The 13,855-nt window shown below is 38.2% G+C and overlaps 1 protein-coding gene across 4 annotated transcripts in view; it reads left to right on the top strand.

The window, feature by feature from the left end:
• The window catches only part of DDAH1 (dimethylarginine dimethylaminohydrolase 1), a 213,366-nt gene that overhangs the window by 96,666 nt on the left and 102,845 nt on the right, over window positions 1-13,855 (top strand). The window lies entirely within an intron of this gene.

Here is a 13,855-nt window from a genome sequence, read left to right as displayed (position 1 = left end):
TTATTCATGCTATCTTAGCAGAAAACCAAGAGTAACAGGTATCGTTCTCTTAGCCCTTTTATATTTCCTTTCCCACACCTCTCAAGCTCTAAGTCTGTGACATGACCCACTCTGTTTTAACTGATAAGCATGTAACCCCATTTGAATACTTCCTAATGTGTACTAGGCCATATGGCAGAGATGTGGTTTGTGCTTAAAAGAGTAAAACATTTCAAAAACCGTTTCAAAAATGGTACTTATTTGTTGAGGGCAGTCCAGTTTACTGTTAAGAGACATATTTAATCAACCATTTCATTTTATTCCTATAATAAAAACTTCCAAATTTGGGCCTTCCTGATACTAAGTGGGCAGTGATCTTTCTCTCCTGATTTTGAAGCATACATTTTGAATTGGCTTCACTCCTGTATCAGCCTGGTGGCTCACTGCCAGAGACTACATAGTTTAGTGGATAAGATCAGACTGGCTCTAGTTCTGTAACCTTGGGGAATGTCTCTTGCTGCATTTTTCTCACCTGTAAAGTGGACATAATAATACCTATTTGATAGAGTTGTAGTAAATTTACTAATTCATCTGAAATTTATAGGACAGGACATTTCATGAATGCTGGTTGTTACATGGAAGATTTACTCCTTCTTGAGCAGTAAGAAGTCTGCTATACTGATGTAGTTCCAGTGGCAGTTCCGCTTCCCAGAGTGAAGGGGAGTCATCTTTACACTTTAGGATCCATCCTAATTTACTACGCAGCACTACCTCCCAGCTTGATTTTCGGCTGGTGTGTGATCTTTCTCCGCAATGCCTTGCCAAAATCAAGATCCAGATTTACAGACCTTCCAGCCAGAGAGAGGAATAGGCGTGGTTTTGTTAGATGGGGTGCTTCTGGAAAGTGGGGCCATGCAGAGTAACTGACACTGAAATCTCTCACAACACCACTTTGCTGCCTTAGTTGGTGTTAATAGATGCTTGCTGAATGAATAAACAAATACATGCATGAGATGCTAATTAGCTAATACCAATAAGCAGATAATAAGTTCTTCAAGGCCCTTGTCCAGTGGTTATATGTATTTTTTCACATGGCACCTGCCTCCCTAACTATGAAATTCCACAACAACCAAGGCATTATTTTAAAATGATCATCACTGATCTCTGCCTCCTGTCTCCTCACTCTGTTCCTTTCTCCACACTGTGGTCAAGCTGGTCTGTCTAAAGCTCAGATGTGATCCTGTCCTTCCTCGCTTAGCACACCCATTGACCTGTGCTCTGCTTGTCTTTCCAGCTTCAGCTGCAGCTTTGACTCCATGCCAGCCGCCTCCCAACATTTGGCTCAAGCCAGGTCTTTCCCTCAAGCTCACCATGCTATTGCTTTTCTAGGCGTTCATTTCTCCTTTGCCTGGGACACTGTATCTCCTTCTTCACCTCCATTTTGTGTAGATGTTCCTACTCTTGCTTCAATTCACAACTTACTGTTATCATTAACAGTAGTAGCTGAACTTTATTGGGGGCTTGCCATTTGGCAGACTTGTGCCAGATTTATGACATACATTTCTTTGAATGCCTGCATCAACTCTTTGAGCTCAATACAATCATTACTTTTATTTATTTTAAAATGTATGAAACTGCAGCTTAGAGAGATATATACATTGGCCAAGGTTATAGAGTGAAACAGGAATTTAAACTCAGGTTTGTAGGACTCTGAAGCTCTAGTTCCAACCACTGTGATATTAGACATCACTTTCCCAAACATAGGATTGATAGTCTTTTTATGAGCACCTATAACATTTTGTACACCTTTTTCTGGTATTTATCATACCACGTGGTAATTGCCTATTTTACCTTTCTGTATTCCCCACTATTATGAATACTGTGAAGGCAGGGATCATGTCTGCATTGTTCAACATTTTATCCCCAAGACTTTGTACATAATAGTTATGCAGCAAATATTTTGTTGAAAAAATGTGACCATGATTCTGGGTCAAATTAGTTTCCGCTGCTTATGACATATTTGGTGTTTTGCAAGCATTCCTAATCAGTAGAGTCCCGAAAGTTTCATTACAAGTATCGGTGATTTATAACTTTTTCTCTTTATCTTCCTTTTCCTGTATTTGTCTCTTGTTTTGCTTGTTTTTGTAAAAATCCGAAGACGTTTCTTCTTTATCAAAGCATCATGTTATATTTAGTGGCATTTCTTCCTTAGAAGAAAAGACTGAGAACTCAACTCAGGAAAGTAACCCTTCTATGAAAGCTCAAATGCAGCCTCCAAAGACTAATAAAACACAGTCCCTGTCTGCAGGAAGCTTAAGTTTCAGTGAAGAAAACAGAAAGTCAGCAAATAATGTTAATTGTCTAATAACTGTGTCTTCAGGAATATGAATATTTTATATGTTTGATAATTTGACAACAAATAAATTAGCTTTTAAAAGTCAATCAATTTAAATAAATGCAGCTTATTTTTTAGAGGGAAAATAAGGTCAACTTCTAAATGTCAAAGTCCTGTCCAAAATCTAAAAGCCAAAGTAAGACAAGTGACAGGGTGTGAAGATTGAATTTAAAGAAAAATAAAAAATTTTGGGTAGATTATACATGCCTGAAGTACCAAATTCTAAAGGTGTAGGAGAATATGCAGTAAAAGTAAATCTCATCCCATACAGGTCCCTTCCTTAGAGGCAACTACTAATACCATTTTCTTGGGTTTCCTTCCAGAGGTTTTAGCACCTAGTAAATGATCAACTGACAAAGCTTACTCAAGCAGAATTGTACAATTTACCTATGCCTTTCATCCCTCTCTCTGAGCGATTTTGTCCTTTCTCAGATACAAAGTATTAGTACGTAGCATATTCCATCTGGGAGAAAAATCACAGAAACTCATTCTCATAAAGTGATAATGGTGTTAATTATCCTTTCCTGGACCATTTGCATTTATTTTAGGGACTTCTTTAGGGAGAAGGCAATGCTCAGCACAAGGTAATAAATCCTAAAAATAGAATTAAACATCAAGGGGGAGATATGAGGATGTAAATGGATGGGTGACAGTATATATTTGGGTAGAAATTCCCCTTCTATGAGGACACTTAACTATTGGGACCTACATATTTTGGTCCTGGGTTTATTCTTTGGTTAGGAAAAAGTATAATTATCTCAATCCTAGGGGCAAGGTGAGCATCAAGATCATATCTAATGACTGGTTAACATGTGCCAAGTTATATGTGTGTGTGAATCCCCAAAGTTGTTGTCGTTATTATTAGCTCTATTTAAAATAGAAGGAACCTGAGGCTCTGGTAACCAAGGATAAGTAAGTTGTCCGAAGTCACACAGCTAATAAGTGGCCGAACTGAGGTTTTCATGAAAATGTGGTAATTTTTGCTTAAAATGCTTGTTTCCAGTTGTGGTTAATCAACAGAACATTCAGTCAGTATAGAATAACTACCTGAATCCCATTTTACACACTAAAAATGTGCAATTTAACTTAGATATTAACTGAGTAAATCATTTTCCTTCCTTCTTATAAATGATAGTAGGTTGTTTTCATTTGTTAAAAAATAGTAATTCAATCATTTATATGAAACTCCAGAATTGCCTAGACAGTTTATGCACACAGTGTGTCTTATATATACCAGCAGACTGGATGATTGCTTCTTAAAATGCACACATTTCCTCAAACTTCTGTTTAATTCCTGTGAAAAAAATTGCCCTAAACCAAACTGTGACTCTCACCAAGATGGAAAATGAACACGCTAGAGGCTCTTTATGTGGCAGCGGATGAATGGTTCTTGATAAATCGTCACCTCCAACTGGTTAGAATAACTGCTCCCTTTCAGAATGTTTCTTTTTTGACTCTTCTACGTGGCCTTGGCAATAATCACTTGGATACTGATGTGTCTTGGAAACTGGGATACATCCAGTAATGTAATCTATTCCCATGCAGTTAATCTTAAATGCTTTGAAAATAAAGAATATAATGAGTAGGGAGTGACTTCTATTAGATGCTATTAGCTGAAAATGAGCTTTCTGCAGAGATTCCTAGAATCATTATATGACTAAGAAGGCAGAGATGGATCCCTTATAATACAAATAGGCTGGAAAATAGCTTTTGCATGTATTTGAAATTTTAGTGAGCTCAGAATTCTTCACAATTAGTTTTATTATGATATTGGTAGGTATCCATCCATTAATATAAACCGCAACACAGAGAAAAATCTACTTAAGACTTTTGAACAGATTTACCTTCTACTGTCTTCACATCAGAAGTAAATTGTTCATGGCCTCTTGTGAACCTTAATGTAAATTTGGAGTTGCATGTTTAAAAAATGAGTGCTGCTTATTATTTGTTTTATGGACATTTGCTATTAAAATCTGTAACCACTTCGGAAAGCCTTGTTTTCTGACTAGAGATCTGGATATGTGAGAGAGTTCATTCCCCTAATCAAGGGGTATTATAATTAAAGATAAAATAACTGAAATCTTAATGAGAGATAGAAAGGTTTCATTTATATGTTATATACAACAGAATGTGTTCTTCATTCCAGGAAGTCAATAAATATTTACTTGTCATAACTAAATCCCCAATGTTCCATCAGAATGCCCCTCTAACTTTTGAAGTTATCTTTCACTGCTTTCCCCAAACTGATTTTAGGTATTAAATCTGTCATAGTCCTCAGGCTTATTTCATAAACAGGTGCTTTTCATCCAAAAGGACAAGCAGGAATAATCTCAAACAACAAATCCCATTAGAAAATGAGTGTATGCAATGCTATCCTAGTTAACTTCATCATTGTCAAACAATTTAATAATGTACATTGTCTTCCTGAAGCTGAGCACTGAAGGAGCGGTAAAATCATATGGAAAGGAATAAATCACCAGACTTCAGTCTCCTGTTTCTAAATGTCCAGATCATCCAAGTCAAGAAATCAGCATGGCAGAGTACAAAGATACAAGTACAGATTATTACAGGGTTGGTTTAATTTTGCCCAACAAATCAGTTATGGACAAACTTGACTTAGTTTAGGTTAGCAAATTAAAGAGGATATGACTTCTAAGCTGCTTTTGCAGCTGGATGGGCTTATTGGGGTAAGCTGTCAATCCAGTGAAAATGAATATATCAGTATTTCGCTTGATTTGAATTATTGCAAGTAAATAAACATTGACCTTCATTCAAATGTTTTTGCCTTGATTCCACTGTTCTTACTTTGTTTAAGAAATATTGTTTTCTAATTTGCTTATGGCAGTAATTATGAGTACCGTGGCTGCATTAAAAATAACTGTGCTTTTGAAGGTATAGGAATAGTAGTTGAATCACTCATATATGTTTGTGCATTCAGCAACTGTCTACTATATGCCAGATCTGATGTTTAGTTCTGCGGAAATGTAGATGGAGTTAGGTAGCACTTCTGCACCTTACAGTTCAACTAGGAAATCAGATCAGCGACAGACATTTGTGGAACAAGGGAAAGGGTTTATGAGAGCTCTGACTGATGCCGTGGAAACTCCAGGAAGTGTGTCGACTCCCACCAGAACTTCTCAGAAGAGATTATGGAGCTGGAAGTAACCAGGCAAGGCAAAGAAGATTAGCCTTCCAGGAATAGAGAGCATTATGAGAGGATGAGGCTGATAGTCCAGTAAAAATTAATTTCATTAACATTGGGAAAGATGCAGGATTGGAAAAAGCCCATCTTTGTCCTCTTAGAGCTCTGATATGTCAGATCCCCAGTTCCAGGTTCACTTAGAGAACCACATCCTTAACCGTATTTCCTGTTTTGGGCCTAGAGGGTTTCAGCCAACTAATATACCCCATTTCTAACTGTCCATTCCAAATCTGAGACTCCTTTCTTGAGGTTGTTAGAGTGCCATTGGCTGGCAGTAATTCTTCCTCTTCAGCACAAAATTTGCCACATTAGGATATGTTGGTCAACCCTGGCATCCCATAATATATAGTTACATATGACACTATCCATGTCAATGGCAGGGAAGAGAAACTAGTTCTTCTTTGCTTTTAAAATATGTTTTTATTCACAAATCCCTTCATTTTGGCAGTACACACCATTGAATCTCACACTAATGTAAATCAAATGCAGCCTAAACTGAGTATACATCTAAATCATGAGTTGAATTTTGTACATGTCATGGAAGGCAGCATGGTAGGGAAATAAAACGATTCTGGGGTGGGTCAGATTTTTATTTTTGCAATGATATTAAGATCTAATATTCTTTCCAGCTTGTGGATGTTGTACTTTCCTTCTGGAACTTAGGTTGCATTGGAATGGAAAGTGGAGGGTGGGAAAATAAAAGGAAATGAGGCAAAATGGTTGGGGAAATAATGGCAACTTACATTCCTGAGATGGAATTAGTGTTTGATGAATAAAAATTACTGTATTTTATTCAACCTGAGACTTTATACTGTTCTACTTAATTAACCAATCATATAAACTCATGCTTTGTTAATAATAATACATTATGAGATGAAGCTGCATTTGCTAACTCTGTTTCGAAAGTTTGACTTATTCAACCACTTATAGCACAGTTGATACGTAATTTTTCCTACAGAAACTTAGATAAAAGACACTGAAAGAGCATAAAGTTCCTAGACCCACATAATTTCTACCATCACATATCACTTTCATCAGTGTCTGCCAGCTGGTGTTTCTGTGGTAAATGTGAATCAATGGCCTGACGAAATGGTGAGCAAATAGATGTAGGTATGTACTGAAAGTTATGTGTTCCATTACAACTAAGTCTTGATTTAACCATGGCATTTCTTATAAACCCTCCATACGTATGTACAGATTTCCATTTCTGGTGCTAACATTAGAATTTTGTTTTCCAAATTTTGACTGTTGTCTTCCAAAACCACATAAAATTATTTTTCTGAATAAAGAAAAAAGAGAAGATACCCATTTAAATTTAGCCTCTCTAGTGTTAGCTATGTATAAATTAAAATTAATACAGTGTGATGTTGGTGTAATTTTTTAAACTTGGAGATATACTTCTTGTAAACATTTTAACTGAAATGATTCAAAAAGCTGAAATTAGTTCATTAAATACTCTTGGTGTAGTTACAAGGTAATAAAAGAAAAACACATCCATTTTATTCTTTTTAGTATTTTTTGAGTCATTCTTATCATTTTATAAGAAAGAATAATATAACTACATTTTGGCTTTGGGTCATATTTTAGGCTATTTGTGATATAAATATACTTTTTAATTCAAGAGTTTTTGTGTGGGGAAATGTAAATCTAGTACTTTATTTTAATATATTCAAACCATTTTTGCCTTTGCTTTTGGTATTCCTGTAACTTTCTTTATGCCCTATTAGTCCTCCCATCAAGGGTCCTGGTTTTTCAGCAAACCTCTCTCTCAAAAATACAGTTTTGGAAATGAGAGGGGGCTTTAGTCTAAAAGGGCACTGATTTCCTCATTTCTCTCTGTGTTATTCTCAAACTCAACATCTCTAATGCTTTGGGCTAGAAGCTGATCCCACCTCTCCATCTTGGTGACATTCTAAACCAGTTGAGGGAAGGCTACATTGAATAAGACAGGAAAGCATAGTTTCCATCTGAACTTGCATCTTTTTCTTTTTTTTAAAGAGCAGGTTCAGTGGCAACAGCAGTCCCTGAACTTCTTGCATCCAGAGGGGTTGCTTTCCTACGTCTTCCTACCCACAGGCTCCTGGAGGAGGCTGAAATGGCACTGGCACCAGGAGGCCTTGGGGCCAGTGTCAGGATTTGGCCAAGACACTCTTGGAATGGGGATGGAAATTCAGAACACTTTTTATGTTGTTGCTGTTTGAAGAACCCCAGAATGTGTGAAAGCACAGAATGTGCTAAAACATACTGTGCATGTTATTCTCAGACCACTGCCTGGAGGCTTAGAAGGGACCTTGAAAACTCACTGGTTTTGCCTTTTTCTTCACACTCCTGCAAAACTAAATAGGTGGAAAACCAGCCTTTATGAAAGAATGCCCAAAAGAAACCATTTTCTTCTCTCAGTAACCCAACCAATGCTTGTTGGCATTGAACTGACATGTAGATTGGGGTCCATTCTGACAAAGTGTATTTGGTTAGTAATTAGTGATTACAGGGAAACAGAGCATCTGATTTTCAGTGGTAACACCATTTCACAACTGAGCAGCCCAGTACTAAAAGAGGAGTATACTCCCTCACACAAGCTCTTTTGTCCTTCCAACCTCACACCGCCAAAAGGAGTGCTTTGAAGATTTTGATAAGAGACATTAATGATAGAGGCAAACAATGTGTGGCTGTGGCTAGAGAAATTGTATGTTTGCATGAAAAAGGCTTGGAATTGTGCATCTTGGAGCTGTATTATATGAGAAGAAATGGGTAGTGTGATTGTCATGTCTGTGTCTGCATTTTTCTTTGTAAGCACTGAGCTGGATAACTGAAGCCTCTGAGTGTTTTGCAAAAAAAAAACTGAGGATTAATATTGCTTCTAAACTGGACCCTGGAGAGAAGCTTCTTGGTGAGGGGGTGGAGTAATAGGGATTTAAGTTAGGACATTTTCTTGACAGTAAATGCAGAAAAACATTCAAGATATAGCCCACTGGCCACAGTGCTGCCAAGAGCTCAATTATGATTCAATACGCGCTCCCTGAAACACTAGCCTGCCCTGAGGTCAGCCTAATGACTGGAAATTTAAAAAATGTAACAGCTACTATCCCTTGGCCTGTTTTAAAGTCACACACACACACATACACACACACACATTTACACACATTCTTAAACAGGTTTGGATAAAATCAATTTTCTAACAATGCCTTCAGTGTGAATAATGCTTAGTTGTAATGTAGGTCATCAAAAATGATTAAAGGGATTCCTGAGTTACATTATTTTGGTGAACCACTAGCTAGGAGAAATACTGTTTTGAATGAATTCTGCTTTTGACTGGGCTCTTTCAAACTATGATTACCTCCCTTACCATCTCTTCCTCTTGATTCCACTTTCTCTGGAGTTGTCCTGGAGGAGAAAGAGTGTGTGCTGTTCCAGGAGCTTCCCCACCTTCTCTATCCTCTTCTTGCCGGGGAGTTCCTGTAACACCATGGATTCATCCTCGTCTTCTGAGTCTGGATAGTGATTGTTAAATTAAAAATTTCAACTCATAAGTGGATTGTAAAGTCAACCTAGTGGGTCACTCTACTGTCTGTTTCTTTGTTTCTCATAAATGAACTGGAATCAAATAGCAAATATCAGAGTGTATGCATTACCCATAAAATAGCCAGGAATTGTTCCATTTGTATACATCATGCTTGTACATTTCCCTTATATGGTGTGGATGGCAATGTGAAGTGTATTCCTTACCGTGGGTCATTGTCATTGAAGTCCACTTATCTAGGAGACCAAGGGAAAACTCACGAACACTATCATTTTAGCTTCTGTTGGTATTCTCTGGGTTTGCAGCCACAAGAGAATTTTGACATGTGTCAAAGGCATTTGACTTTCATTGAGCAAATGGGCAGTTTAGTCACAAGCACTCCTTTCATTACCTAGTAGGAAGGTAAAGCCTCTCATCAGAGTGCAGGAGATGGAGAGGAAGAGAAGAAAAGCAGACAGTGTAGGTGGAAAGTTTGGGGCTCTTCTCAGGGGATAGGTATTTCAAATACCAAGGACTCCCTTAAATAAATGCTATAGAGTGTTTCCATACATTTAGAAGTGATATGTTCATTTATAAACCAAATTATGATGTGCTGTTATGACCCAGGATGGCAGGTGTTCAGAAAGCACACCTGTTACTAAAAGGGCCACATTAAAGCTCAGTACATTTTTATGCTTTATTAACCCCAGCTTCATTTCCACTGATTCTGCTTTCCCTGCTCCCCAGTGATCTTCCTACCTGCATCTTCAATGTGCCCCACTCCCTAAATCCATCATCACTTGAGGTGCCAGATCATCTCAAGTACTTTAATCATTATCACCTCCAGCATGCACACCTCTCACACACTGCCTGGTATCTAGAGACATGTGCTTTTAGGCCGAGTCACTAATCATCAGAGAAACACCAATCAAAGCCACAATAAAATACCACTTCATACCAGTCAGAATGGCTCATATCAACAAGACAAGAAATAACAAGTGTTGGCAAGGATGTGGAGAAAAGGGAGCCTTCAAACACTGTTACTGGGAATGTAGATTGGTGGAGCCACTATGGAGAGCAATATGGAGGTTTCTCAAAACTACAAACACCCATATGACTCAGTAATTCTATTTCTAGGAAGAAAACAAAATCACTAATTTGAAAATATATATACACCCCTAGGTTTATTGCAGCTTTATTTACAATAGTCAAGCTATGGAAGCAACCTAAGTGTCCGCTGATAGATGAATAGAATAAGAAAATGTGGTACATATTTACAATGGAATATTATTTGGCCATAAAAAATGATGAAATCTTAACATTTGCAAAAACATGGATGGACCTAGAGAGTATTATGCTAAGTGAAACAAGTCAGAGAAAGACAGTTACCATATGATTTCACTTACATGTGGTGTAATAGAAATAGACACATAAACACAAAGTAAAGACTGGCTTGCCATTGAAGACAGGACTGGGGGGATGGGTTGAAATAGCTGAAGAGAATAAAGAAGTACAAATTTACAATTATAAAATAAATTAATCAGGGATGAAAATACAGCATAGGGAATATAGTCAATAATACTGTAATATCTTGGAATGTGACAGCTGGCAACTATACTTACCATGGTGAGCATTTAGTAATGTATACAATTGTCAAACCTCTATGTTGTACATCTGAACCCAATACAGTATTATATGTCAACTATATTTTCGTTTGATAATAATAATCAATAAAAAGAATAAACTGTCTCAGGAGGCAGACTGAATTTCACTTTGCAATGTGAGAAGAATTTTTAAAGTTCTTAAAAAAATGAAAAACATAAAATGTATAAATATTTTGGAAATGTGAATTCAAATCTAAACACTCAAATATGACCAGTTCAAGATCAAGTGGTAAGTTTAAGGAGATTCTCTAAGTATTCATTCACTCAGAAGATCAAAAGGATGAAAAATTACAGAAAGGATAAATCCTGTGACATTTCTCAAGCTGTGGCTTTCTTCTCCTTTTTTTGGAAAAAATACAACTATGAATTCAAATTGTGATTCCAGTGCTTAATGGTCTTAAGCAAGCTGAGCTTCAGTTTTATTACCTGTAAAAGTTGGGTAGTTCTGACTACCCTATAACTTTGTTATGATTAGGTGCATTAATATGTTGCCTAGCTGTACTATGCAGAGAGTAGCTCTTCCATGAGTGATCAATCCCTCCTCTTACCTGTTTTCTGTCTTTCTTGAGAGCAGCCATTCAAGGCCTAAGGATTGAGACTTTGTTTTGCTACTTCTCTCCCTGAAAACTGGAGACCTCTATCTCTTTGGCTGCAACCTTGCTGCCTATGGCCTGCCCAGTCATTAAAGACTCTGTCTAGCAATTGGGATTCATGGCTCTTGTATTTTGGACCCCTGTGCTTCCTCCACTTGAAACATGGCAGAAGGTTGAGAAGACCATTAGCAACATCCACTTGAGCCTTAGTGGGCAGCAAGGCCAATCTCCAGCACCTGGGCTACTGTAAAGGCATGTCTAATGTGGGCACAGGCCTTCTCTCCACCTTGCTTTTTGAGGAGTACATCATGATACTCAACTGAATCACAGGATACTTTCCTTTCTATAATTCTTCATCCTTCTGATCTTCTGAGTGAATGAATACTTAGAGAATCTCTTTAAACTTATCATTTGATCTTGGACTGGTCATATATGAGTGCTTAGATTTGAATTCACATTTCTAAAATCTTTATACATGGAATATGTTTTTCATTTTTTAAGGACTAAAAATTCTTCTCACATTGCAAGGTGAAATTCTACCTGGGGCTGAGTCTTGGTTCCACTTCTCAGTTACATCATCTTGGGCAATTCACAAGTTTCAGTTTCCAGGAAAATACCTTTTTGCCTGCTTCCCAAGGGTGTTGAAGATCAGTGTTTTCTGAATACCGTGATGCTCTATACAAATATGATCATACTGCTAACGTTATGATGAGCGATAGATTGTACATGGAGCTAAAGTTTACATTATTACTCATGAGCTGGGGATGACCAACCTGTTGATATCTGACTGACTCGATTTGGCCGATGTGGCCAGCACTATGATCATGAAGCTCTGACAACCCTTTGAGGGACCCTGATGGAAAGAGACTACTCTTAAAACAAAAAAGGTGTAGTCAACTCTTAAGGGCCAGACCTGCTTATTAGCAAGGTGATATTAGGCAGATGACCTTTGGGAACAGTTTTGTCATCTGTAAAAAAGGGGAACACAATTTTATTCATTCAAAAAACAGTCACTGTTGAGCGCCCGCTATATGTAAAATTGATAAAGCAAACAAGTATGGTGCCTGCTCTGATGGAACCTGTAGTCTAATTGGGGAAATAAATGTTAAAAAAATCACAGATTTATGTGTTCTTAAAAACAATGGTAAGTGCTCCAAAGGAAAAGGACAGCTTTCCTCATAACTTTGTAAAATGCTAAAAAGAGACCGCTGGACAGGGCCTAAGTATCTGTTCTTAATAAGACCCCTTATTAATTAGCAGGCAATAAATGTTTGTTGATCAAATGATAAATAATTGGTCTAATATGGTGTTAACAGAGACCCTCCCCCAGGCAGTAAAACGATAGGTTAGCACTGAGCTGTGCCTGAACTAGAAGTCTTAAAACCTCTGTACTTAAAAGCTGTGTGGCTGGGGGCTAGTAGGTGTCAGTGTGGACTCCAGGATTCCCATCTGTAAACTGGGGATAACAGAGCTTTCAGTTATTCCCTACTGTGCTGAAGCTGAAATGAAGGAATGAATGTGAAATTACTCTGAAGGTCATGGTTATGGGTATTACATAGTGGCTGTATGTGAACTCTAAATTCAGCACCCATAGGAAGGAATTGGGCCACAGCCTGCCTTGCCATGACACCTGCAGATGGGTTCCTAGTCCCAGAGTCTCTGAAGAAGCCTCAGAATGTGCTCTTGTGGTCTCCTGGCCTATGTGAGATGGCTCTCAGACCTTTGATGGCAGGATCTAAAGCAGTGGCTTTTTGCCCTGTGTTAAAGGACTGGGTAGTTTATGGGACTCCTGGAGAGAACTTGAGAGACCCAGGACACTAATCATATTAGAATATGCTCCCTAGAAGTACAGTTTAGGAGCTATATAGGCTCCAAGGATGCATGTGACTACCACTCATTTTTGCTAGCTTCCCGATTTGTTTACACTGCTTCACCTCACCCATACAGTTTCCCTCATTTTGCAGATGGGGCAACTGAGGAGAGGTTAAATGACTTAAGGTCAAATAGTCACTAGTAGTGAAGCTGAGATTGGGAGCCAGGTCTTTCTGATTCCAATGCCCAGACATTTGGCATCTATACATGAACTGCCATGCCAAGGAGAGAATTTGGTTTAGGGAGCCCCTTACTGAGACAAATACCAGAGCTACAGGCTTGATGCCACCAAGAGGTGTCTGCCCCATCCATTAGTGAAGACACTGAGAAGAATGAGAAACAAAGGCTTCTCTTTCTGAAGACAGGATTTCAGCTGAACAACTATCCATTCCCCTACCCTCTATATCTCTGAGGCTAAGCCAGAAACCTTCCCTATCCACAAGAATCACAGAGGGGTGGACAGTGTCTCCAGCCCTGTATTTAGTCTGGGCTTGGTATTTGTTGGCAGGATTCCTCACCAAATAATTAAGGAATCATGGAGAACCTTGACCTGATCTTAACTGGTACACACAGGAGGGTATGCTGAGTAAGAGGAATTCTGGGAATGGCCTCTGCAGGAGGAAGGAAACCCCCAGAGTTCTTTGAAGTAAA

This window comes from Manis pentadactyla, chromosome 4, assembly GCF_030020395.1.
Source record: "Manis pentadactyla isolate mManPen7 chromosome 4, mManPen7.hap1, whole genome shotgun sequence".
NCBI classification, from domain to species: domain Eukaryota; kingdom Metazoa; phylum Chordata; class Mammalia; order Pholidota; family Manidae; genus Manis; species Manis pentadactyla.
Note: the sequence above shows the minus strand (reverse complement) of the source record. Positions and strands in the feature narration are given on the sequence as shown.